At 45.8% G+C, this 25,025-nt stretch overlaps 22 non-coding genes across 22 annotated transcripts; 18 read left to right on the top strand and 4 right to left on the bottom strand.

Moving 5' to 3' along the window:
• Positions 1-638: 638 nt before the first annotated feature.
• TRNAE-UUC (transfer RNA glutamic acid (anticodon UUC)) lies at positions 639-710 on the bottom strand. The gene has a single exon. It is a non-coding gene; the product is annotated as a tRNA-Glu (tRNA).
• A 1,234-nt stretch (positions 711-1,944) lies between these two features.
• On the top strand, positions 1,945-2,017 carry TRNAM-CAU (transfer RNA methionine (anticodon CAU)). The gene has a single exon. It is a non-coding gene; the product is annotated as a tRNA-Met (tRNA).
• A 1,040-nt stretch (positions 2,018-3,057) lies between these two features.
• On the top strand, positions 3,058-3,130 carry TRNAM-CAU (transfer RNA methionine (anticodon CAU)). Its single transcript has one exon. It is a non-coding gene; the product is annotated as a tRNA-Met (tRNA).
• A 1,041-nt stretch (positions 3,131-4,171) lies between these two features.
• TRNAM-CAU (transfer RNA methionine (anticodon CAU)) lies at positions 4,172-4,244 on the top strand. The gene has a single exon. It is a non-coding gene; the product is annotated as a tRNA-Met (tRNA).
• Positions 4,245-5,275: 1,031 nt separating this feature from the next.
• On the top strand, positions 5,276-5,348 carry TRNAM-CAU (transfer RNA methionine (anticodon CAU)). Its single transcript has one exon. It is a non-coding gene; the product is annotated as a tRNA-Met (tRNA).
• An 848-nt stretch (positions 5,349-6,196) lies between these two features.
• TRNAE-UUC (transfer RNA glutamic acid (anticodon UUC)) lies at positions 6,197-6,268 on the bottom strand. The gene has a single exon. It is a non-coding gene; the product is annotated as a tRNA-Glu (tRNA).
• Positions 6,269-6,388: 120 nt separating this feature from the next.
• Positions 6,389-6,461, top strand: TRNAM-CAU (transfer RNA methionine (anticodon CAU)). The gene has a single exon. It is a non-coding gene; the product is annotated as a tRNA-Met (tRNA).
• Positions 6,462-7,489: 1,028 nt separating this feature from the next.
• Positions 7,490-7,562, top strand: TRNAM-CAU (transfer RNA methionine (anticodon CAU)). Its single transcript has one exon. It is a non-coding gene; the product is annotated as a tRNA-Met (tRNA).
• Positions 7,563-8,410: 848 nt separating this feature from the next.
• TRNAE-UUC (transfer RNA glutamic acid (anticodon UUC)) lies at positions 8,411-8,482 on the bottom strand. Its single transcript has one exon. It is a non-coding gene; the product is annotated as a tRNA-Glu (tRNA).
• Positions 8,483-9,715: 1,233 nt separating this feature from the next.
• On the top strand, positions 9,716-9,788 carry TRNAM-CAU (transfer RNA methionine (anticodon CAU)). Its single transcript has one exon. It is a non-coding gene; the product is annotated as a tRNA-Met (tRNA).
• Positions 9,789-10,827: 1,039 nt separating this feature from the next.
• On the top strand, positions 10,828-10,900 carry TRNAM-CAU (transfer RNA methionine (anticodon CAU)). The gene has a single exon. It is a non-coding gene; the product is annotated as a tRNA-Met (tRNA).
• An 836-nt stretch (positions 10,901-11,736) lies between these two features.
• On the bottom strand, positions 11,737-11,808 carry TRNAE-UUC (transfer RNA glutamic acid (anticodon UUC)). The gene has a single exon. It is a non-coding gene; the product is annotated as a tRNA-Glu (tRNA).
• Positions 11,809-11,928: 120 nt separating this feature from the next.
• TRNAM-CAU (transfer RNA methionine (anticodon CAU)) lies at positions 11,929-12,001 on the top strand. The gene has a single exon. It is a non-coding gene; the product is annotated as a tRNA-Met (tRNA).
• Positions 12,002-13,041: 1,040 nt separating this feature from the next.
• TRNAM-CAU (transfer RNA methionine (anticodon CAU)) lies at positions 13,042-13,114 on the top strand. The gene has a single exon. It is a non-coding gene; the product is annotated as a tRNA-Met (tRNA).
• Positions 13,115-14,141: 1,027 nt separating this feature from the next.
• On the top strand, positions 14,142-14,214 carry TRNAM-CAU (transfer RNA methionine (anticodon CAU)). The gene has a single exon. It is a non-coding gene; the product is annotated as a tRNA-Met (tRNA).
• A 1,040-nt stretch (positions 14,215-15,254) lies between these two features.
• Positions 15,255-15,327, top strand: TRNAM-CAU (transfer RNA methionine (anticodon CAU)). The gene has a single exon. It is a non-coding gene; the product is annotated as a tRNA-Met (tRNA).
• A 1,040-nt stretch (positions 15,328-16,367) lies between these two features.
• On the top strand, positions 16,368-16,440 carry TRNAM-CAU (transfer RNA methionine (anticodon CAU)). Its single transcript has one exon. It is a non-coding gene; the product is annotated as a tRNA-Met (tRNA).
• Positions 16,441-17,480: 1,040 nt separating this feature from the next.
• Positions 17,481-17,553, top strand: TRNAM-CAU (transfer RNA methionine (anticodon CAU)). Its single transcript has one exon. It is a non-coding gene; the product is annotated as a tRNA-Met (tRNA).
• A 1,040-nt stretch (positions 17,554-18,593) lies between these two features.
• On the top strand, positions 18,594-18,666 carry TRNAM-CAU (transfer RNA methionine (anticodon CAU)). Its single transcript has one exon. It is a non-coding gene; the product is annotated as a tRNA-Met (tRNA).
• A 2,153-nt stretch (positions 18,667-20,819) lies between these two features.
• On the top strand, positions 20,820-20,892 carry TRNAM-CAU (transfer RNA methionine (anticodon CAU)). The gene has a single exon. It is a non-coding gene; the product is annotated as a tRNA-Met (tRNA).
• A 1,040-nt stretch (positions 20,893-21,932) lies between these two features.
• Positions 21,933-22,005, top strand: TRNAM-CAU (transfer RNA methionine (anticodon CAU)). The gene has a single exon. It is a non-coding gene; the product is annotated as a tRNA-Met (tRNA).
• Positions 22,006-24,158: 2,153 nt separating this feature from the next.
• TRNAM-CAU (transfer RNA methionine (anticodon CAU)) lies at positions 24,159-24,231 on the top strand. The gene has a single exon. It is a non-coding gene; the product is annotated as a tRNA-Met (tRNA).
• Positions 24,232-25,025: the final 794 nt, after the last annotated feature.

Here is a 25,025-nt window from a genome sequence, read left to right as displayed (position 1 = left end):
CTGGAACAACAGAGGCATTTTCCATCTATGTGACATGCTTCCCTTAGTTTCATCACACAGAAAGAACAAAGCACCGAGGAATTCAAAAGGGCTTGTTCAAAGGTGTGGAAAAAAAAGATGATGTCTCTGTCAGAGAATGGTTTGCAGAAGATTGGCACATAGATATTTGCCAATGCAAATGTGCAGAAGAGCGAGAACGGCCGAGAAACTTCATGTGCTAGTACGCATGTGCGTACGCCAAAGCGTACACAATGCGTGACAATTTCTGGTGCCCAGTGGCCTATTTAAAGCTAGCAGCATAAGCCATTAGTTGCTGGATGATCTTCAGCTTCCCCTGTGAGTTCCTGTGATCCTGATATTATTCATGTGTGAAAATTCATGTGCCAGTGCGCATATACGTACGCCAAAGCGCGTGCATGAGCCATTAGTTGCTGGATGAACTTCAGCTTGCCCTGTGAGTTCCTGTGTTCCTGATAGTATTTCATTTCCTGTCCTGACCCGGCTTGACCTGTCTTGTCTGCATCCCTGGCTTTGACCCTTGGTACTTTGACAACAAGGGAATGATTGGAGGTTACAATGGAAAAACAGATTTGAGGTTTCAGCACTAGGAGTGTGCGGGTCGTTAAAAGGACTTGCATTTCCCATACCGGGAGTCGAACCCGGGCCGCCTGGGTGAAAACCAGGAATCCTAACCGCTAGACCATATGGGAAAACTAGCTGCATTGTTTTGAGAAAAATAGAGAAAACCAAAGGGAAAAAAAGATGTGCCACCGCCATCAGCTTCCAAGTATGGTGGCCAGCTATGACACACATATTACTTTCACTAATTGGCCTCGTTAGCGCAGCAGGTAGCGCGTCAGTCTCATAATCTGAAGGTCATGAGTTCGATCCTCACACGGGGCGCTACTCTCTAACCATTTTGTGAGCCTTGGGGTCCTTAATCTATGAAAAACACTACTCTTCATCCCTTAGGTCTTGTAGGAAACCATATGGATGGAACATTGACCGGAAGATCAAGCTTTCAGTGCTCTTTTGCCTTCCACCATATTCCACCCAGCTAAAATCTTTAGCTCTGCATCCAACAGACCTTGCAAGATACAATGTCTACTCATCCTGGAACAACAGAGGCATTTTCCATCTATGTGACATGCTTCCCTTAGTTTCATCACACAGAAAGAACAAAGCACCGAGGAATTCAAAAGGGCTTTTTCAAAGGTGTGGAAAAAAAAGATGATGTCTCTGTCAGAGAATGGTTTGCAGAAGATTGGCACATAGATATTTGCCAATGCAAATGTGCAGAAGAGTGAGAACGGCCGAGAAACTTCATGTGCTAGTACGCATGTGCGTACGCCAAAGCGCACACAATGCGTGACAATTTCTGGTGCCCAGTGGCCTATTTAAAGCTAGCAGCATAAGCCATTAGTTGCTGGATGATCTTCAGCTTCCCCTGTGAGTTCCTGTGATCCTGATATTATTCATGTGTGAAAATTCATGTGCCAGTGCGCATATACGTACGCCAAAGCGCGTGCATGAGCCATTAGTTGCTGGATGAACTTCAGCTTGCCCTGTGAGTTCCTGTGTTCCTGATAGTATTTCATTTCCTGTCCTGACCCGGCTTGACCTGTCTTGTCTGCATCCCTGGCTTTGACCCTTGGTACTTTGACAACAAGGGAATGATTGGAGGTTACAATGGAAAAACAGCTTTGAGGTTTCAGCACTAGGAGTGTGCGGGTCGTTAAAAGGACTTGCATTTCCCATACCGGGAGTGGAACCCGGGCCGCCTGGGTGAAAACCAGGAATCCTAACCGCTAGACCATATGGGAAAACTAGCTGCCTTGTTTTGAGAAAAATAGAGAAAACCAAAGGGAAAAAAAAGATGTGCCACCGCCATCAGCTTCCAAGTATGGTGGCCAGCTATGACACACATATCACTTTCACTAATTGGCCTCGTTAGCGCAGCAGGTAGCGCGTCAGTCTCATAATCTGAAGGTCGTGAGTTCGATCCTCACACGGGGCACTACTCTCTAACCGTTTTGTGAGCCTTGGGGTCCTTAATCTATGAGAAACACTACTCTTCATCCCTTAGGTCTTGTAGGAAACCATATGGATGGAAAATTGACCGGAAGATCAAGCTTTCAGTGCTCTTTTGCCTTCCACCATATTCCACCCAGCTAAAATCTTTAGCTCTGCATCCAACAGACCTTGCAAGATACAATGTCTACTCATCCTGGAACAACAGAGGCATTTTCCATCTATGTGACATGCTTCCCTTAGTTTCATCACACAGAAAGAACAAAGCACCGAGGAATTCAAAAGGGCTTTTTCAAAGGTGTGGAAAAAAAAGATGATGTCTCTGTCAGAGAATGGTTTGCAGAAGATTGGCACATAGATATTTGCCAATGCAAATGTGCAGAAGAGCGAGAACGGCCAAGAAACTTCATGTGCTAGTACGCATGTGCGTACGCCAAAGCGCACACAATGCGTGACAATTTCTGGTGCCCAGTGGCCTATTTAAAGCTAGCAGCATAAGCCATTAGTTGCTGGATGATCTTCAGCTTCCCCTGTGAGTTCCTGTGATCCTGATATTATTCATGTGTGAAAATTCATGTGCCAGTGCGCATATACGTACGCCAAAGCGCGTACATGAGCCATTAGTTGCTGGATGAACTTCAGCTTGCCCTGTGAGTTCCTGTGTTCCTGATAGTATTTCATTTCCTGTCCTGACCCGGCTTGACCTGTCTTGTCTGCATCCCTGGCTTTGACCCTTGGTACTTTGACAACAAGGGAATGATTGGAGGTTACAATGGAAAAACAGCTTTGAGGTTTCAGCACTAGGAGTGTGCGGGTCGTTAAAAGGACTTGCATTTCCCATACCGGTAGTGGAACCCGGGCCGCCTGGGTGAAAACCAGGAATCCTAACCGCTAGACCATATGGGAAAACTAGCTGCCTTGTTTTGAGAAAAATAGAGAAAACCAAAGGGAAAAAAAGATGTGCCACCGCCATCAGCTTCCAAGTATGGTGGCCAGCTATGACACACATATCACTTTCACTAATTGGCCTCGTTAGCGCAGCAGGTAGCGCGTCAGTCTCATAATCTGAAGGTCGTGAGTTCGATCCTCACACGGGGCACTACTCTCTAACTGTTTTGTGAGCCTTGGGGTCCTTAATCTATGAAAAACACTACTTTTCATCCCTTAGGTCTTGTAGGAAACCATATGGATGGAAAATTGACCGGAAGATCAAGCTTTCAGTGCTCTTTTGCCTTCCACCATATTCCACCCAGCTAAAATCTTTAGCTCTGCATCCAACAGACCTTGCAAGATACAATGTCTACTCATCCTGGAACAACAGAGGCATTTTCCATCTATGTGACATGCTTCCCTTAGTTTCATCACACAGAAAGAACAAAGCACCGAGGAATTCAAAAGGGCTTTTTCAAAGGTGTGGGAAAAAAAAGATGATGTCTCTGTCAGAGAATGGTTTGCAGAAGATTGGCACATAGATATTTGCCAATGCAAATGTGCAGAAGAGCGAGAACGGCCGAGAAACTTCATGTGCTAGTACGCATGTGCGTACGCCAAAGCGCACACAATGCGTGACAATTTCTGGTGCCCAGTGGCCTATTTAAAGCTAGCAGCATAAGCCATTAGTTGCTGGATGATCTTCAGCTTCCCCTGTGAGTTCCTGTGATCCTGATATTATTCATGTGTGAAAATTCATGTGCCAGTGCGCATATACGTACGCCAAAGCGCGTGCATGAGCCATTAGTTGCTGGATGAACTTCAGCTTGCCCTGTGAGTTCCTGTGTTCCTGATAGTATTTCATTTCCTGTCCTGACCCGGCTTGACCTGTCTTGTCTGCATCCCTGGCTTTGACCCTTGGTACTTTGACAACAAGGGAATGATTGGAGGTTACAATGGAAAAACAGCTTTGAGGTTTCAGCACTAGGAGTGTGCGGGTCGTTAAAAGGACTTGCATTTCCCATACCGGGAGTCGTACCCGGGCCGCCTGGGTGAAAACCAGGAATCCTAACCGCTAGACCATATGGGAAAACTAGCTGCCTTGTTTTGAGAAAAATAGAGAAAACCAAAGGGAAAAAAAGATGTGCCACCGCCATCAGCTTCCAAGTATGGTGGCCAGCTATGACACACATATCACTTTCACTAATTGGCCTCGTTAGCGCAGCAGGTAGCGCGTCAGTCTCATAATCTGAAGGCCGTGAGTTCGATCCTCACACGGGGCACTACTCTCTAACCGTTTTGGGGTCCTTAATCTATGAAAAACACTACTCTTCATCCCTTAGGTCTTGTAGGAAACCATATGGATGGAAAATTGACCGGAAGATCAAGCTTTCAGTGCTCTTTTGCCTTCCACCATATTCCACCCAGCTAAAATCTTTAGCTCTGCATCCAACAGACCTTGCAAGATACAATGTCTACTCATCCTGGAACAACAGAGGCATTTTCCATCTATGTGACATGCTTCCCTTAGTTTCATCACACAGAAAGAACAAAGCACCGAGGAATTCAAAAGGGCTTTTTCAAAGGTGTGGAAAAAAAAGATGATGTCTCTGTCAGAGAATGGTTTGCAGAAGATTGGCACATAGATATTTGCCAATGCAAATGTGCAGAAGAGCGAGAACGGCCGAGAAACTTCATGTGCTAGTACGCATGTGCGTACGCCAAAGCGCACACAATGCGTGACAATTTCTGGTGCCCAGTGGCCTATTTAAAGCTAGCAGCATAAGCCATTAGTTGCTGGATGATCTTCAGCTTCCCCTGTGAGTTCCTGTGATCCTGATATTATTCATGTGTGAAAATTCATGTGCCAGTGCGCATATACGTACGCCAAAGCGCGTGCATGAGCCATTAGTTGCTGGATGAACTTCAGCTTGCCCTGTGAGTTCCTGTGTTCCTGATAGTATTTCATTTCCTGTCCTGACCCGGCTTGACCTGTCTTGTCTGCATCCCTGGCTTTGACCCTTGGTACTTTGACAACAAGGGAATGATTGGAGGTTACAATGGAAAAACAGCTTTGAGGTTTCAGCACTAGGAGTGTGCGGGTCGTTAAAAAGACTTGCATTTCCCATACCGGGAGTCGTACCCGGGCCGCCTGGGTGAAAACCAGGAATCCTAACCGCTAGACCATATGGGAAAACTAGCTGCCTTGTTTTGAGAAAAATAGAGAAAACCAAAGGGAAAAAAAGATGTGCCACCGCCATCAGCTTCCAAGTATGGTGGCCAGCTATGACACACATATCACTTTCACTAATTGGCCTCGTTAGCGCAGCAGGTAGCGCGTCAGTCTCATAATCTGAAGGTCGTGAGTTCGATCCTCACACGGGGCACTACTCTCTAACCGTTTTGTGAGCCTTGGGGTCCTTAATCTATGAAAAACACTACTCTTCATCCCTTAGGTCTTGTAGGAAACCATATGGATGGAAAATTGACCGGAAGATCAAGCTTTCAGTGCTCTTTTGCCTTCCACCATATTCCACCCAGCTAAAATCTTTAGCTCTGCATCCAACAGACCTTGCAAGATACAATGTCTACTCATCCTGGAACAACAGAGGCATTTTCCATCTATGTGACATGCTTCCCTTAGTTTCATCACACAGAAAGAACAAAGCACCGAGGAATTCAAAAGGGCTTTTTCAAAGGTGTGGAAAAAAAAGATGATGTCTCTGTCAGAGAATGGTTTGCAGAAGATTGGCACATAGATATTTGCCAATGCAAATGTGCAGAAGAGCGAGAACGGCCGAGAAACTTCATGTGCTAGTACGCATGTGCGTACGCCAAAGCGCACACAATGCGTGACAATTTCTGGTGCCCAGTGGCCTATTTAAAGCTAGCAGCATAAGCCATTAGTTGCTGGATGATCTTCAGCTTCCCCTGTGAGTTCCTGTGATCCTGATATTATTCATGTGTGAAAATTCATGTGCCAGTGCGCATATACGTACGCCAAAGCGCGTGCATGAGCCATTAGTTGCTGGATGAACTTCAGCTTGCCCTGTGAGTTCCTGTGTTCCTGATAGTATTTCATTTCCTGTCCTGACCCGGCTTGACCTGTCTTGTCTGCATCCCTGGCTTTGACCCTTGGTACTTTGACAACAAGGGAATGATTGGAGGTTACAATGGAAAAACAGCTTTGAGGTTTCAGCACTAGGAGTGTGCGGGTCGTTAAAAGGACTTGCATTTCCCATACCGGGAGTCGAACCCGGGCCGCCTGGGTGAAAACCAGGAATCCTAACCGCTAGACCATATGGGAAAACTAGCTGCCTTGTTTTGAGAAAAATAGAGAAAACCAAAGGGAAAAAAAGATGTGCCACCGCCATCAGCTTCCAAGTATGGTGGCCAGCTATGACACACATATCGCTTTTACTAATTGGCCTCGTTAGCGCAGCAGGTAGCGCGTCAGTCTCATAATCTGAAGGTCGTGAGTTCGATCCTCACACGGGGCACTACACTCTAACCATTTTGTGAGCCTTGGGGTCCTTAATCTATGAAAAACACTACTCTTCATCCCTTAGGTCTTGTAGGAAACCATATGGATGGAAAATTGACCGGAAGATCAAGCTTTCAGTGCTCTTTTGCCTTCCACCATATTCCACCCAGCTAAAATCTTTAGCTCTGCATCCAACAGACCTTGCAAGATACAATGTCTACTCATCCTGGAACAACAGAGGCATTTTCCATCTATGTGACATGCTTCCCTTAGTTTCATCACACAGAAAGAACAAAGCACCGAGGAATTCAAAAGGGCTTTTTCAAAGGTGTGGAAAAAAAAGATGATGTCTCTGTCAGAGAATGGTTTGCAGAAGATTGGCACATAGATATTTGCCAATGCAAATGTGCAGAAGAGCGAGAACGGCCGAGAAACTTCATGTGCTAGTACGCATGTGCGTACACAATGCGTGACAATTTCTGGTGCCCAGTGGCCTATTTAAAGCTAGCAGCATAAGCCATTAGTTGCTGGATGATCTTCAGCTTCCCCTGTGAGTTCCTGTGATCCTGATATTATTCATGTGTGAAAATTCATGTGCCAGTGCGCATATACGTACGCCAAAGCGCGTGCATGAGCCATTAGTTGCTGGATGAACTTCAGCTTGCCCTGTGAGTTCCTGTGTTCCTGATAGTATTTCATTTCCTGTCCTGACCCGGCTTGACCTGTCTTGTCTGCATCCCTGGCTTTGACCCTTGGTACTTTGACAACAAGGGAATGATTGGAGGTTACAATGGAAAAACAGCTTTGAGGTTTCAGCACTAGGAGTGTGCGGGTCGTTAAAAGGACTTGCATTTCCCATACCGGGAGTGGAACCCGGGCCGCCTGGGTGAAAACCAGGAATCCTAACCGCTAGACCATATGGGAAAACTAGCTGCCTTGTTTTGAGAAAAATAGAGAAAACCAAAGGGAAAAAAAGATGTGCCACCGCCATCAGCTTCCAAGTATGGTGGCCAGCTATGACACACATATCCCTTTCACTAATTGGCCTCGTTAGCGCAGCAGGTAGCGCGTCAGTCTCATAATCTGAAGGTCGTGAGTTCGATCCTCACACGGGGCACTACTCTCTAACCGTTTTGTGAGCCTTGGGGTCCTTAATCTATGAAAATCACTACTCTTCATCCCTTAGGTCTTGTAGGAAACCATATGGATGGAAAATTGACCGGAAGATCAAGCTTTCAGTGCTCTTTTGCCTTCCACCATATTCCACCCAGCTAAAATCTTTAGCTCTGCATCCAACAGACCTTGCAAGATACAATGTCTACTCATCCTGGAACAACAGAGGCATTTTCCATCTATGTGACATGCTTCCCTTAGTTTCATCACACAGAAAGAACAAAGCACCGAGGAATTCAAAAGGGCTTTTTCAAAGGTGTGGAAAAAAAAGATGATGTCTCTGTCAGAGAATGGTTTGCAGAAGATTGGCACATAGATATTTGCCAATGCAAATGTGCAGAAGAGCGAGAACGGCCGAGAAACTTCATGTGCTAGTACGCATGTGCGTACGCCAAAGCGCACACAATGCGTGACAATTTCTGGTGCCCAGTGGCCTATTTAAAGCTAGCAGCATAAGCCATTAGTTGCTGGATGATCTTCAGCTTCCCCTGTGAGTTCCTGTGATCCTGATATTATTCATGTGTGAAAATTCATGTGCCAGTGCGCATATACGTACGCCAAAGCGCGTGCATGAGCCATTAGTTGCTGGATGAACTTCAGCTTGCCCTGTGAGTTCCTGTGTTCCTGATAGTATTTCATTTCCTGTCCTGACCCGGCTTGACCTGTCTTGTCTGCATCCCTGGCTTTGACCCTTGGTACTTTGACAACAAGGGAATGATTGGAGGTTACAATGGAAAAACAGCTTTGAGGTTTCAGCACTAGGAGTGTGCGGGTCGTTAAAAGGACTTGCATTTCCCATACCGGGAGTCGAACCCGGGCCGCCTGGGTGAAAACCAGGAATCCTAACCGCTAGACCATATGGGAAAACTAGCTGCCTTGTTTTGAGAAAAATAGAGAAAACCAAAGGGAAAAAAAGATGTGCCACCGCCATCATCTTCCAAGTATGGTGGCCAGCTATGACACACATATCGCTTTCACTAATTGGCCTCATTAGCGCAGCAGGTAGCGCGTCAGTCTCATAATCTGAAGGTCGTGAGTTCGATCCTCACACGGGGCACTACTCTCTAACCATTTTGTGAGCCTTGGGGTCCTTAATCTATGAAAAACACTACTCTTCATCCCTTAGGTCTTGTAGGAAACCATATGGATGGAAAATTGACCGGAAGATCAAGCTTTCAGTGCTCTTTTGCCTTCCACCATATTCCACCCAGCTAAAATCTTTAGCTCTGCATCCAACAGACCTTGCAAGATACAATGTCTACTCATCCTGGAACAACAGAGGCATTTTCCATCTATGTGACATGCTTCCCTTAGTTTCATCACACAGAAAGAACAAAGCACCGAGGAATTCAAAAGGGCTTTTTCAAAGGTGTGGAAAAAAAAGATGATGTCTCTGTCAGAGAATGGTTTGCAGAAGATTGGCACATAGATATTTGCCAATGCAAATGTGCAGAAGAGCGAGAACGGCCGAGAAACTTCATGTGCTAGTACGCATGTGCGTACGCCAAAGCGCACACAATGCGTGACAATTTCTGGTGCCCAGTGGCCTATTTAAAGCTAGCAGCATAAGCCATTAGTTGCTGGATGATCTTCAGCTTCCCCTGTGAGTTCCTGTGATCCTGATATTATTCATGTGTGAAAATTCATGTGCCAGTGCGCATATACGTACGCCAAAGCGCGTGCATGAGCCATTAGTTGCTGGATGAACTTCAGCTTGCCCTGTGAGTTCCTGTGTTCCTGATAGTATTTCATTTCCTGTCCTGACCCGGCTTGACCTGTCTTGTCTGCATCCCTGGCTTTGACCCTTGGTACTTTGACAACAAGGGAATGATTGGAGGTTACAATGGAAAAACAGCTTTGAGGTTTCAGCACTAGGAGTGTGCGGGTCGTTAAAAGGACTTGCATTTCCCATACCGGGAGTCAAACCCGGGCCGCCTGGGTGAAAACCAGGAATCCTAACCGCTAGACCATATGGGAAAACTAGCTGCCTTGTTTTGAGAAAAATAGAGAAAACCAAAGGGAAAAAAAGATGTGCCACCGCCATCAGCTTCCAAGTATGGTGGCCAGCTATGACACACATATCGCTTTCACTAATTGGCCTCGTTAGCGCAGCAGGTAGCGCGTCAGTCTCATAATCTGAAGGTCGTGAGTTCGATCCTCACACGGGGCACTACTCTCTAACCATTTTGTGAGCCTTGGGGTCCTTAATCTATGAAAAACACTACTCTTCATCCCTTAGGTCTTGTAGGAAACCATATGGATGGAAAATTGACCGGAAGATCAAGCTTTCAGTGCTTTTTGCCTTCCACCATATTCCACCCAGCTAAAATCTTTAGCTCTGCATCCAACAGACCTTGCAAGATACAATGTCTACTCATCCTGGAACAACAGAGGCATTTTCCATCTATGTGACATGCTTCCCTTAGTTTCATCACACAGAAAGAACAAAGCACAGAGGAATTCAAAAGGGCTTTTTCAAAGGTGTGGAAAAAAAAGATGATGTCTTTGTCAGAGAATGGTTTGCAGAAGATTGGCACATAGATATTTGCCAATGCAAATGTGCAGAAGAGCGAGAACGGCCGAGAAACTTCATGTGCTAGTACGCATGTGCGTACGCCAAAGCGCACACAATGCGTGACAATTTCTGGTGCCCAGTGGCCTATTTAAAGCTAGCAGCATAAGCCATTAGTTGCTGGATGATCTTCAGCTTCCCCTGTGAGTTTCTGTGATCCTGATATTATTCATGTGTGAAAATTCATGTGCCAGTGCGCATATACGTACGCCAAAGCGCGTGCATGAGCCATTAGTTGCTGGATGAACTTCAGCTTGCCCTGTGAGTTCCTGTGTTCCTGATAGTATTTGATTTCCTGTCCTGACCCGGCTTGACCTGTCTTGTCTGCATCCCTGGCTTTGACCCTTGGTACTTTGACAACAAGGGAATGATTGGAGGTTACAATGGAAAAACAGCTTTGAGGTTTCAGCACTAGGAGTGTGCGGGTCGTTAAAAGGACTTGCATTTCTCATACCGGGAGTCGAACCCGGGCCGCCTGGGTGAAAACCAGGAATCCTAACCGCTAGACCATATGGGAAAACTAGCTGCCTTGTTTTGAGAAAAATAGAGAAAACCAAAGGGAAAAAAAGATGTGCCACCGCCATCAGCTTCCAAGTATGGTGGCCAGCTATGACACACATATCGTTTTCACTAATTGGCCTCGTTAGCGCAGCAGGTAGCGCGTCAGTCTCATAATCTGAAGGTCGTGAGTTCGATCCTCACACGGGGCACTACTCTCTAACCGTTTTGTGAGCCTTGGGGTCCTTAATCTATGAAAAACACTACTCTTCATCCCTTAGGTCTTGTAGGAAACCATATGGATGGAAAATTGACCGGAAGATCAAGCTTTCAGTGCTCTTTTGCCTTCCACCATATTCCACCCAGCTAAAATCTTTAGCTCTGCATCCAACAGACCTTGCAAGATACAATGTCTACTCATCCTGGAACAACAGAGGCATTTTCCATCTATGTGACATGCTTCCCTTAGTTTCATCACACAGAAAGAACAAAGCACCGAGGAATTCAAAAGGGCTTTTTCAAAGGTGTGGAAAAAAAAGATGATGTCTCTGTCAGAGAATGGTTTGCAGAAGATTGGCACATAGATATTTGCCAATGCAAATGTGCAGAAGAGCGAGAACGGCCGAGAAACTTCATGTGCTAGTACGCATGTGCGTACACAATGCGTGACAATTTCTGGTGCCCAGTGGCCTATTTAAAGCTAGCAGCATAAGCCATTAGTTGCTGGATGATCTTCAGCTTCCCCTGTGAGTTCCTGTGATCCTGATATTATTCATGTGTGAAAATTCATGTGCCAGTGCGCATATACGTACGCCAAAGCGCATGCATGAGCCATTAGTTGCTGGATGAACTTCAGCTTGCCCTGTGAGTTCCTGTGTTCCTGATAGTATTTCATTTCCTGTCCTGACCCGGCTTGACCTGTCTTGTCTGCATCCCTGGCTTTGACCCTTGGTACTTTGACAACAAGGGAATGATTGGAGGTTACAATGGAAAAACAGCTTTGAGGTTTCAACACTAGGAGTGTGCGGGTCGTTAAAAGGACTTGCATTTCCCATACCGGGAGTCGAACCCGGGCCGCCTGGGTGAAAACCAGGAATCCTAACCGCTAGACCATATGGGAAAACTAGCTGCCTTGTTTTGAGAAAAATAGAGAAAACCAAAGGGAAAAAAAGATGTGCCACCGCCATCAGCTTCCAAGTATGGTGGCCAGCTATGACACACATATCACTTTCACTAATTGGCCTCGTTAGCGCAGCAGGTAGCGCGTCAGTCTCATAATCTGAAGGTCGTGAGTTCGATCCTCACACGGGGCACTACTCTCTAACCATTTTGTGAGCCTTGGGGTCCTTAATCTATGAAAAACACTACTCTTCATCCCTTAGGTCTTGTAGGAAACCATATGGATGGAACATTGACCGGAAGATCAAGCTTTCAGTGCTCTTTTGCCTTCCACCATATTCCACCCAGCTAAAATCTTTAGCTCTGCATCCAACAGACCTTGCAAGATACAATGTCTACTCATCCTGGAACAACAGAGGCATTTTCCATCTATGTGACATGCTTCCCTTAGTTTCATCACACAGAAAGAACAAAGCACCGAGGAATTCAAAAGGGCTTTTTCAAAGGTGTGGAAAAAAAAGATGATGTCTCTGTCAGAGAATGGTTTGCAGAAGATTGGCACATAGATATTTGCCAATGCAAATGTGCAGAAGAGCGAGAACGGCCGAGAAACTTCATGTGCTAGTACGCATGTGCGTACGCCAAAGCGCACACAATGCGTGACAATTTCTGGTGCCCAGTGGCCTATTTAAAGCTAGCAGCATAAGCCATTAGTTGCTGGATGATCTTCAGCTTCCCCTGTGAGTTCCTGTGATCCTGATATTATTCATGTGTGAAAATTCATGTGCCAGTGCGCATATACGTACGCCAAAGCGCGTGCATGAGCCATTAGTTGCTGGATGAACTTCAGCTTGCCCTGTGAGTTCCTGTGTTCCTGATAGTATTTCATTTCCTGTCCTGACCCGGCTTGACCTGTCTTGTCTGCATCCCTGGCTTTGACCCTTGGTACTTTGACAACAAGGGAATGATTGGAGGTTACAATGGAAAAACATTTTTGAGGTTTCAGCACTAGGAGTGTGCGGGTCGTTAAAAGGACTTGCATTTCCCATACCGGGAGTCAAACCCGGGCCGCCTGGGTGAAAACCAGGAATCCTAACCGCTAGACCATATGGGAAAACTAGCTGCCTTGTTTTGAGAAAAATAGAGAAAACCAAAGGGAAAAAAAGATGTGCCACCGCCATCAGCTTCCAAGTATGGTGGCCAGCTATGACACACATATCGCTTTCACTAATTGGCCTCGTTAGCGCAGCAGGTAGCGCGTCAGTCTCATAATCTGAAGGTCGTGAGTTCGATCCTCACACGGGGCACTACTCTCTAACCATTTTGTGAGCCTTGGGGTCCTTAATCTATGAAAAACACTACTCTTCATCCCTTAGGTCTTGTAGGAAACCATATGGATGGAAAATTGACCGGAAGATCAAGCTTTCAGTGCTTTTTGCCTTCCACCATATTCCACCCAGCTAAAATCTTTAGCTCTGCATCCAACAGACCTTGCAAGATACAATGTCTACTCATCCTGGAACAACAGAGGCATTTTCCATCTATGTGACATGCTTCCCTTAGTTTCATCACACAGAAAGAACAAAGCACAGAGGAATTCAAAAGGGCTTTTTCAAAGGTGTGGAAAAAAAAGATGATGTCTTTGTCAGAGAATGGTTTGCAGAAGATTGGCACATAGATATTTGCCAATGCAAATGTGCAGAAGAGCGAGAACGGCCGAGAAACTTCATGTGCTAGTACGCATGTGCGTACACAATGCGTGACAATTTCTGGTGCCCAGTGGCCTATTTAAAGCTAGCAGCATAAGCCATTAGTTGCTGGATGATCTTCAGCTTCCCCTGTGAGTTCCTGTGATCCTGATATTATTCATGTGTGAAAATTCATGTGCCAGTGCGCATATACGTACGCCAAAGCGCATGCATGAGCCATTAGTTGCTGGATGAACTTCAGCTTGCCCTGTGAGTTCCTGTGTTCCTGATAGTATTTCATTTCCTGTCCTGACCCGGCTTGACCTGTCTTGTCTGCATCCCTGGCTTTGACCCTTGGTACTTTGACAACAAGGGAATGATTGGAGGTTACAATGGAAAAACAGCTTTGAGGTTTCAACACTAGGAGTGTGCGGGTCGTTAAAAGGACTTGCATTTCCCATACCGGGAGTCGAACCCAGGCCACCTGGGTGAAAACCAGGAATCCTAACCGCTAGACCATATGGGAAAACTAGCTGCCTTGTTTTGAGAAAAATAGAGAAAACCAAAGGGAAAAAAAGATGTGCCACCGCCATCAGCTTCCAAGTATGGTGGCCAGCTATGACACACATATCACTTTCACTAATTGGCCTCGTTAGCGCAGCAGGTAGCGCGTCAGTCTCATAATCTGAAGGTCGTGAGTTCGATCCTCACACGGGGCACTACTCTCTAACCATTTTGTGAGCCTTGGGGTCCTTAATCTATGAAAAACACTACTCTTCATCCCTTAGGTCTTGTAGGAAACCATATGGATGGAACATTGACCGGAAGATCAAGCTTTCAGTGCTCTTTTGCCTTCCACCATATTCCACCCAGCTAAAATCTTTAGCTCTGCATCCAACAGACCTTGCAAGATACAATGTCTACTCATCCTGGAACAACAGAGGCATTTTCCATCTATGTGACATGCTTCCCTTAGTTTCATCACACAGAAAGAACAAAGCACCGAGGAATTCAAAAGGGCTTTTTCAAAGGTGTGGAAAAAAAAGATGATGTCTCTGTCAGAGAATGGTTTGCAGAAGATTGGCACATAGATATTTGCCAATGCAAATGTGCAGAAGAGCGAGAACGGCCGAGAAACTTCATGTGCTAGTACGCATGTGCGTACGCCAAAGCGCACACAATGCGTGACAATTTCTGGTGCCCAGTGGCCTATTTAAAGCTAGCAGCATAAGCCATTAGTTGCTGGATGATCTTCAGCTTCCCCTGTGAGTTCCTGTGATCCTGATATTATTCATGTGTGAAAATTCATGTGCCAGTGCGCATATACGTACGCCAAAGCGCGTGCATGAGCCATTAGTTGCTGGATGAACTTCAGCTTGCCCTGTGAGTTCCTGTGTTCCTGATAGTATTTCATTTCCTGTCCTGACCCGGCTTGACCTGTCTTGTCTGCATCCCTGGCTTTGACCCTTGGTACTTTGACAACAAGGGAATGATTGGAGGTTACAATGGAAAAACATTTTTGAGGTTTCAGCACTAGGAGTGTGCGGGTCGTTAAAAGGACTCGCATTTCCCATACCGGGAGTCGAACCCAGGCCGCCTGGGTGAAAACCAGAAATCCTAACCGCTAGACCATATGGGAAAACTAGCTGCCTTGTTTTGAGAAAAATAGAGAAAACCAAAGGGAAAAAAAGATGTGCCACCGCCATCAGCTTCCAAGTATGGTGGCCAGCTATGACACACATATCACTTTCACTAATTGGCCTCGTTAGCGCAGCAGGTAGCGCGTCAGTCTCATAATCTGAAGGTCGTGAGTTCGATCCTCACACGGGGCACTACTCTCTAACCATTTTGTGAGCCTTGGGGTCCTTAATCTATGAAAAACACTACTCTTCATCCCTTAGGTCTTGTAGGAAACCATATGGATGGAACATTGACCGGAAGATCAAGCTTTCAGTGCTCTTTTGCCTTCCACCATATTCCACCCAGCTAAAATCTTTAGCTCTGCATCCAACAGACCTTGCAAGATACAATGTCTACTCATCCTGGAACAATAGAGGCATTTTTCATCTATGTGACATGCTTCCCTTAGTTTCATCACACAGAAAGAACAAAGCACCGAGGAATTCAAAAGGGCTTTTTCAAAGGTGTGGAAAAAAAAGATGATGTCTCTGTCAGAGAATGGTTTTCAGAAGATTGGCACATAGATATTTGCCAATGCAAATGTGCAGAAGAGCGAGAACGGCCGAGAAACTTCATGTGCTAGTACGCATGTGCGTACGCCAAAGCGCACACAATGCGTGACAATTTCTGGTGCCCAGTGGCCTATTTAAAGCTAGCAGCATAAGCCATTAGTTGCTGGATGATCTTCAGCTTCCCCTGTGAGTTCCTGTGATCCTGATATTATTCATGTGTGAAAATTCATGTGCCAGTGCGCATATACGTACGCCAAAGCGCGTGCATGAGCCATTAGTTGCTGGATGAACTTCAGCTTGCCCTGTGAGTTCCTGTGTTCCTGATAGTATTTCATTTCCTGTCCTGACCCGGCTTGACCTGTCTTGTCTGCATCCCTGGCTTTGACCCTTGGTACTTTGACAACAAGGGAATGATTGGAGGTTACAATGGAAAAACAGCTTTGAGGTTTCAGCACTAGGAGTGTGCGGGTCGTTAAAAGGACTTGCATTTCCCATACTGGGAGTCGAACCCGGGCCGCCTGGGTGAAAACCAGGAATCCTAACCGCTAGACCATATGGGAAAACTAGCTGCCTTGTTTTGAGAAAAATAGAGAAAACCAAAGGGAAAAAAAGATGTGCCACCGCCATCAGCTTCCAAGTATGGTGGCCAGCTATGACACACATATCACTTTCACTAATTGGCCTCGTTAGCGCAGCAGGTAGCGCGTCAGTCTCATAATCTGAAGGTCGTGAGTTCGATCCTCACACGGGGCACTACTCTCTAACCATTTTGTGAGCCTTGGGGTCCTTAATCTATGAAAAACACTACTCTTCATCCCTTAGGTCTTGTAGGAAACCATATGGATGGAACATTGACCGGAAGATCAAGCTTTCAGTGCTCTTTTGCCTTCCACCATATTCCACCCAGCTAAAATCTTTAGCTCTGCATCCAACAGACCTTGCAAGATACAATGTCTACTCATCCTGGAACAACAGAGGCATTTTCCATCTATGTGACATGCTTCCCTTAGTTTCATCACACAGAAAGAACAAAGCACCGAGGAATTCAAAAGGGCTTTTTCAAAGGTGTGGAAAAAAAAGATGATGTCTCTGTCAGAGAATGGTTTGCAGAAGATTGGCACATAGATATTTGCCAATGCAAATGTGCAGAAGAGCGAGAACGGCCGAGAAACTTCATGTGCTAGTACGCATGTGCGTACGCCAAAGCGCACACAATGCGTGACAATTTCTGGTGCCCAGTGGCCTATTTAAAGCTAGCAGCATAAGCCATTAGTTGCTGGATGATCTTCAGCTTCCCCTGTGAGTTCCTGTGATCCTGATATTATTCATGTGTGAAAATTCATGTGCCAGTGCGCATATACGTACGCCAAAGCGCGTGCATGAGCCATTAGTTGCTGGATGAACTTCAGCTTGCCCTGTGAGTTCCTGTGTTCCTGATAGTATTTCATTTCCTGTCCTGACCCGGCTTGACCTGTCTTGTCTGCATCCCTGGCTTTGACCCTTGGTACTTTGACAACAAGGGAATGATTGGAGGTTACAATGGAAAAACATTTTTGAGGTTTCAGCACTAGGAGTGTGCGGGTCGTTAAAAGGACTCGCATTTCCCATACCGGGAGTCGAACCCAGGCCGCCTGGGTGAAAACCAGAAATCCTAACCGCTAGACCATATGGGAAAACTAGCTGCCTTGTTTTGAGAAAAATAGAGAAAACCAAAGGGAAAAAAAGATGTGCCACCGCCATCAGCTTCCAAGTATGGTGGCCAGCTATGACACACATATCACTTTCACTAATTGGCCTCGTTAGCGCAGCAGGTAGCGCGTCAGTCTCATAATCTGAAGGTCGTGAGTTCGATCCTCACACGGGGCACTACTCTCTAACCATTTTGTGAGCCTTGGGGTCCTTAATCTATGAAAAACACTACTCTTCATCCCTTAGGTCTTGTAGGAAACCATATGGATGGAACATTGACCGGAAGATCAAGCTTTCAGTGCTCTTTTGCCTTCCACCATATTCCACCCAGCTAAAATCTTTAGCTCTGCATCCAACAGACCTTGCAAGATACAATGTCTACTCATCCTGGAACAATAGAGGCATTTTTCATCTATGTGACATGCTTCCCTTAGTTTCATCACACAGAAAGAACAAAGCACCGAGGAATTCAAAAGGGCTTTTTCAAAGGTGTGGAAAAAAAAGATGATGTCTCTGTCAGAGAATGGTTTTCAGAAGATTGGCACATAGATATTTGCCAATGCAAATGTGCAGAAGAGCGAGAACGGCCGAGAAACTTCATGTGCTAGTACGCATGTGCGTACGCCAAAGCGCACACAATGCGTGACAATTTCTGGTGCCCAGTGGCCTATTTAAAGCTAGCAGCATAAGCCATTAGTTGCTGGATGATCTTCAGCTTCCCCTGTGAGTTCCTGTGATCCTGATATTATTCATGTGTGAAAATTCATGTGCCAGTGCGCATATACGTACGCCAAAGCGCGTGCATGAGCCATTAGTTGCTGGATGAACTTCAGCTTGCCCTGTGAGTTCCTGTGTTCCTGATAGTATTTCATTTCCTGTCCTGACCCGGCTTGACCTGTCTTGTCTGCATCCCTGGCTTTGACCCTTGGTACTTTGACAACAAGGGAATGATTGGAGGTTACAATGGAAAAACAGCTTTGAGGTTTCAGCACTAGGAGTGTGCGGGTCGTTAAAAGGACTTGCATTTCCCATACTGGGAGTCGAACCCGGGCCGCCTGGGTGAAAACCAGGAATCCTAACCGCTAGACCATATGGGAAAACTAGCTGCCTTGTTTTGAGAAAAATAGAGAAAACCAAAGGGAAAAAAAGATGTGCCACCGCCATCAGCTTCCAAGTATGGTGGCCAGCTATGACACACATATCACTTTCACTAATTGGCCTCGTTAGCGCAGCAGGTAGCGCGTCAGTCTCATAATCTGAAGGTCGTGAGTTCGATCCTCACACGGGGCACTACTCTCTAACCATTTTGTGAGCCTTGGGGTCCTTAATCTATGAAAAACACTACTCTTCATCCCTTAGGTCTTGTAGGAAACCATATGGATGGAACATTGACCGGAAGATCAAGCTTTCAGTGCTCTTTTGCCTTCCACCATATTCCACCCAGCTAAAATCTTTAGCTCTGCATCCAACAGACCTTGCAAGATACAATGTCTACTCATCCTGGAACAACAGAGGCATTTTCCATCTATGTGACATGCTTCCCTTAGTTTCATCACACAGAAAGAACAAAGCACCGAGGAATTCAAAAGGGCTTTTTCAAAGGTGTGGAAAAAAAAGATGATGTCTCTGTCAGAGAATGGTTTGCAGAAGATTGGCACATAGATATTTGCCAATGCAAATGTGCAGAAGAGCGAGAACGGCCGAGAAACTTCATGTGCTAGTACGCATGTGCGTACGCCAAAGCGCACACAATGCGTGACAATTTCTGGTGCCCAGTGGCCTATTTAAAGCTAGCAGCATAAGCCATTAGTTGCTGGATGATCTTCAGCTTCCCCTGTGAGTTCCTGTGATCCTGATATTATTCATGTGTGAAAATTCATTTGCCAGTGCGCATATACGTACGCCAAAGCGCGTGCATGAGCCATTAGTTGCTGGATGAACTTCAGCTTGCCCTGTGAGTTCCTCTGTTCCTGATAGTATTTCATTTCCTGTCCTGACCCGGCTTGACCTGTCTTGTCTGCATCCCTGGCTTTGACCCTTGGTACTTTGACAACAAGGGAATGATTGGAGGTTACAATGGAAAAACAGCTTTGAGGTTTCAGCACTAGGAGTGTGCGGGTCGTTAAAAGGACTTGCATTTCCCATACCGGGAGTGGAACCCGGGCCGCCTGGGTGAAACCCAGGAAACCTAACCGCTAGACCATATGGGAAAACTAGCTGCCTTGTTTTGAGAAAAATAGAGAAAACCAAAGGGAAAAAAAGATGTGCCACCGCCATCAGCTTCCAAGTATGGTGGCCAGCTATGACACACATATCACTTTCACTAATTGGCATCGTTAGCGCAGCAGGTAGCGTGTCAGTCTCATAATCTGAAGGTCGTGAGTTAGATCCTCACACGGGGCACTACTCTCTAACCATTTTGTGAGCCTTGGGGTCCTTAATCTATGAAAAACACTACTCTTCATCCCTTAGGTCTTGTAGGAAACCATATGGATGGAACATTGACCGGAAGATCAAGCTTTCAGTGCTCTTTTGCCTTCCACCATATTCCACCCAGCTAAAATCTTTAGCTCTGCATCCAACAGACCTTGCAAGATACAATGTCTACTCATCCTGGAACAACAGAGGCATTTTCCATCTATGTGACATGCTTCCCTTAGTTTCATCACACAGAAAGAACAAAGCACCGAGGAATTCAAAAGGGCTTTTTCAAAGGTGTGGAAAAAAAAGATGATGTCTCTGTCAGAGAATGGTTTGCAGAAGATTGGCACATAGATATTTGCCAATGCAAATGTGCATAAGAGCGAGAACGGCCGAGAAACTTCATGTGCTAGTACGCATGTGCGTACGCCAAAGCGCACACAATGCGTGACAATTTCTGGTGCCCAGTGGCCTATTTAAAGCTAGCAGCATAAGCCATTAGTTGCTGGATGATCTTCAGCTTCCCCTGTGAGTTCCTGTGATCCTGATATTATTCATGTGTGAAAATTCATGTGCCAGTGCGCATATACGTACGCCAAAGCGCGTGCATGAGCCATTAGTTGCTGGATGAACTTCAGCTTGCCCTGTGAGTTCCTGTGTTCCTGATAGTATTTCATTTCCTGTCCTGACCCGGCTTGACCTGTCTTGTCTGCATCCCTGGCTTTGACCCTTGGTACTTTGACAACAAGGGAATGATTGGAGGTTACAATGGAAAAACAGCTTTGAGGTTTCAGCACTAGGAGTGTGCGGGTCGTTAAAAGGACTTGCATTTCCCATACCGGGAGTGGAACCCGGGCCGCCTGGGTGAAAACCAGGAATCCTAACCGCTAGACCATATGGGAAAACTAGCTGCCTTGTTTTGAGAAAAATAGAGAAAACCAAAGGGAAAAAAAGATGTGCCACCGCCATCAGCTTCCAAGTATGGTGGCCAGCTATGACACACATATCACTTTCACTAATTGGCCTCGTTAGCGCAGCAGGTAGCGCGTCAGTCTCATAATCTGAAGGTCGTGAGTTCGATCCTCACACGGGGCACTACTCTCTAACTGTTTTGTGAGCCTTGGGGTCCTTAATCTATGAAAAACACTACTCTTCATCCCTTAGGTCTTGTAGGAAACCATATGGATGGAAAATTGACCGGAAGATCAAGCTTTCAGTGCTCTTTTGCCTTCCACCATATTCCACCCAGCTAAAATCTTTAGCTCTGCATCCAACAGACCTTGCAAGATACAATGTCTACTCATCCTGGAACAACAGAGGCATTTTCCATCTATGTGACATGCTTCCCTTAGTTTCATCACACAGAAAGAACAAAGCACCGAGGAATTCAAAAGGGCTTTTTCAAAGGTGTGGAAAAAAAAGATGATGTCTCTGTCAGAGAATGGTTTGCAGAAGATTGGCACATAGATATTTGCCAATGCAAATGTGCAGAAGAGCGAGAACGGCCGAGAAACTTCATGTGCTAGTACGCATGTGCGTACGCCAAAGCGCACACAATGCGTGACAATTTCTGGTGCCCAGTGGCCTATTTAAAGCTAGCAGCATAAGCCATTAGTTGCTGGATGATCTTCAGCTTCCCCTGTGAGTTCCTGTGATCCTGATATTATTCATGTGTGAAAATTCATGTGCCAGTGCGCATATACGTACGCCAAAGCGCGTGCATGAGCCATTAGTTGCTGGATGAACTTCAGCTTGCCCTGTGAGTTCCTGTGTTCCTGATAGTATTTCATTTCCTGTCCTGACCCGGCTTGACCTGTCTTGTCTGCATCCCTGGCTTTGACCCTTGGTACTTTGACAACAAGGGAATGATTGGAGGTTACAATGGAAAAACAGCTTTGAGGTTTCAGCACTAGGAGTGTGCGGGTCGTTAAAAGGACTTGCATTTCCCATACCGGGAGTGGAACCCGGGCCGCCTGGGTGAAAACCAGGAATCCTAACCGCTAGACCATATGGGAAAACTAGCTGCCTTGTTTTGAGAAAAATAGAGAAAACCAAAGGGAAAAAAAGATGTGCCACCGCCATCAGCTTCCAAGTATGGTGGCCAGCTATGACACACATATCACTTTCACTAATTGGCCTCGTTAGCGCAGCAGGTAGCGCGTCAGTCTCATAATCTGAAGGTCGTGAGTTCGATCCTCACACGGGGCACTACTCTCTAACCATTTTGTGAGCCTTGGGGTCCTTAATCTATGAAAAACACTACTCTTCATCCCTTAGGTCTTGTAGGAAACCATATGGATGGAAAATTGACCGGAAAATCAAGCTTTCAGTGCTCTTTTGCCTTCCACCATATTCCACCCAGCTAAAATCTTTAGCTCTGCATCCAACAGACCTTGCAAGATACAATGTCTACTCATCCTGGAACAACAGAGGCATTTTCCATCTATGTGACATGCTTCCCTTAGTTTCATCACACAGAAAGAACAAAGCACCGAGGAATTCAAAAGGGCTTTTTCAAAGGTGTGGAAAAAAAAGATGATGTCTCTGTCAGAGAATGGTTTGCAGAAGATTGGCACATAGATATTTGCCAATGCAAATGTGCATAAGAGCGAGAACGGCCGAGAAACTTCATGTGCTAGTACGCATGTGCGTACGCCAAAGCGCACACAATGCGTGACAATTTCTGGTGCCCAGTGGCCTATTTAAAGCTAGCAGCATAAGCCATTAGTTGCTGGATGATCTTCAGCTTCCCCTGTGAGTTCCTGTGATCCTGATATTATTCATGTGTGAAAATTCATGTGCCAGTGCGCATATACGTACGCCAAAGCGCGTGCATGAGCCATTAGTTGCTGGATGAACTTCAGCTTGCCCTGTGAGTTCCTGTGTTCCTGATAGTATTTCATTTCCTGTCCTGACCCGGCTTGACCTGTCTTGTCTGCATCCCTGGCTTTGACCCTTGGTACTTTGACAACAAGGGAATGATTGGAGGTTACAATGGAAAAAAAGCTTTGAGGTTTCAGCACTAGGAGTGTGCGGGTCGTTAAAAGGACTTGCATTTCCCATACCGGGAGTGGAACCCGGGCCGCCTGGGTGAAACCCAGGAAACCTAACCGCTAGACCATATGGGAAAACTAGATGCCTTGTTTTGAGAAAAATAGAGAAAACCAAAGGGAAAAAAAGATGTGCCACCGCCATCAGCTTCCAAGTATGGTGGCCAGCTATGACACACATATCACTTTCACTAATTGACCTCGTTAGCGCAGCAGGTAGCGCGTCAGTCTCATAATCTGAAGGTCGTGAGTTCGATCCTCACACGGGGCACTACTCTCTAACCATTTTGTGAGCCTTGGGGTCCTTAATCTATGAAAAACACTACTCTTCATCCCTTAGGTCTTGTAGGAAACCATATGGATGGAAAATTGACCGGAAGATCAAGCTTTCAGTGCTCTTTTGCCTTCCACCATATTCCACCCAGCTAAAATCTTTAGCTCTGCATCCAACAGACCTTGCAAGATACAATGTCTACTCATCCTGGAACAACAGAGGCATTTTCCATCTATGTGACATGCTTCCCTTAGTTTCATCACACAGAAAGAACAAAGCACCGAGGAATTCAAAAGGGCTTTTTCAAAGGTGTGGAAAAAAAAGATGATGTCTCTGTCAGAGAATGGTTTGCAGAAGATTGGCACATAGATATTTGCCAATGCAAATGTGCATAAGAGCGAGAACGGCCGAGAAACTTCATGTGCTAGTACGCATGTGCGTACGCCAAAGCGCACACAATGCGTGACAATTTCTGGTGCCCAGTGGCCTATTTAAAGCTAGCAGCATAAGCCATTAGTTGCTGGATGATCTTCAGCTTCCCCTGTGAGTTCCTGTGATCCTGATATTATTCATGTGTGAAAATTCATGTGCCAGTGCGCATATACGTACGCCAAAGCGCGTGCATGAGCCATTAGTTGCTGGATGAACTTCAGCTTGCCCTGTGAGTTCCTGTGTTCCTGATAGTATTTCATTTCCTGTCCTGACCCGGCTTGACCTGTCTTGTCTGCATCCCTGGCTTTGACCCTTGGTACTTTGACAACAAGGGAATGATTGGAGGTTACAATGGAAAAACAGCTTTGAGGTTTCAGCACTAGGAGTGTGCGGGTCGTTAAAAGGACTTGCATTTCCCATACCGGGAGTGGAACCCGGGCCGCCTGGGTGAAAACCAGGAATCCTAACCGCTAGACCATATGGGAAAACTAGCTGCCTTGTTTTGAGAAAAATAGAGAAAACCAAAGGGAAAAAAAGATGTGCCACCGCCATCAGCTTCCAAGTATGGTGGCCAGCTATGACACACATATCACTTTCACTAATTGGCCTCGTTAGCGCAGCAGGTAGCGCGTCAGTCTCATAATCTGAAGGTCGTGAGTTCGATCCTCACACGGGGCACTACTCTCTAACCATTTTGTGAGCCTTGGGGTCCTTAATCTATGAAAAACACTACTCTTCATCCCTTAGGTCTTGTAGGAAACCATATAGATGGAAAATTGACCGGAAAATCAAGCTTTCAGTGCTCTTTTGCCTTCCACCATATTCCACCCAGCTAAAATCTTTAGCTCTGCATCCAACAGACCTTGCAAGATACAATGTCTACTCATCCTGGAACAATAGAGGCATTTTCCATCTATGTGACATGCTTCCCTTAGTTTCATCACACAGAAAGAACAAAGCACCGAGGAATTCAAAAGGGCTTTTTCAAAGGTGTGGAAAAAAAAGATGATGTCTCTGTCAGAGAATGGTTTGCAGAAGATTGGCACATAGATATTTGCCAATGCAAATGTGCAGAAGAGCGAGAACGGCCGAGAAACTTCATGTGCTAGTACGCATGTGCGTACGCCAAAGCGCACACAATGCGTGACAATTTCTGGTGCCCAGTGGCCTATTTAAAGCTAGCAGCATAAGCCATTAGTTGCTGGATGATCTTCAGCTTCCCCTGTGAGTTCCTGTGATCCTGATATTATTCATGTGTGAAAATTCATGTTCCAGTGCGCATATACGTACGCCAAAGCGCGTGCATGAGCCATTAGTTGCTGGATGAACTTCAGCTTGCCCTGTGAGTTCCTGTGTTCCTGATAGTATTTCATTTCCTGTCCTGACCCGGCTTGACCTGTCTTGTCTGCATCCCTGGCTTTGACCCTTGGTACTTTGACAACAAGGGAATGATTGGAGGTTACAATGGAAAA

Source organism: Lithobates pipiens, unplaced genomic scaffold (assembly GCF_037356315.1).
Source record: "Lithobates pipiens isolate NorthernLeopardFrog02 unplaced genomic scaffold, aLitPip1_a1.2 Scaffold_8, whole genome shotgun sequence".
In the NCBI taxonomy this organism is placed as follows: Eukaryota; Metazoa; Chordata; class Amphibia; order Anura; family Ranidae; genus Lithobates; species Lithobates pipiens.
Note: the sequence above shows the minus strand (reverse complement) of the source record. Positions and strands in the feature narration are given on the sequence as shown.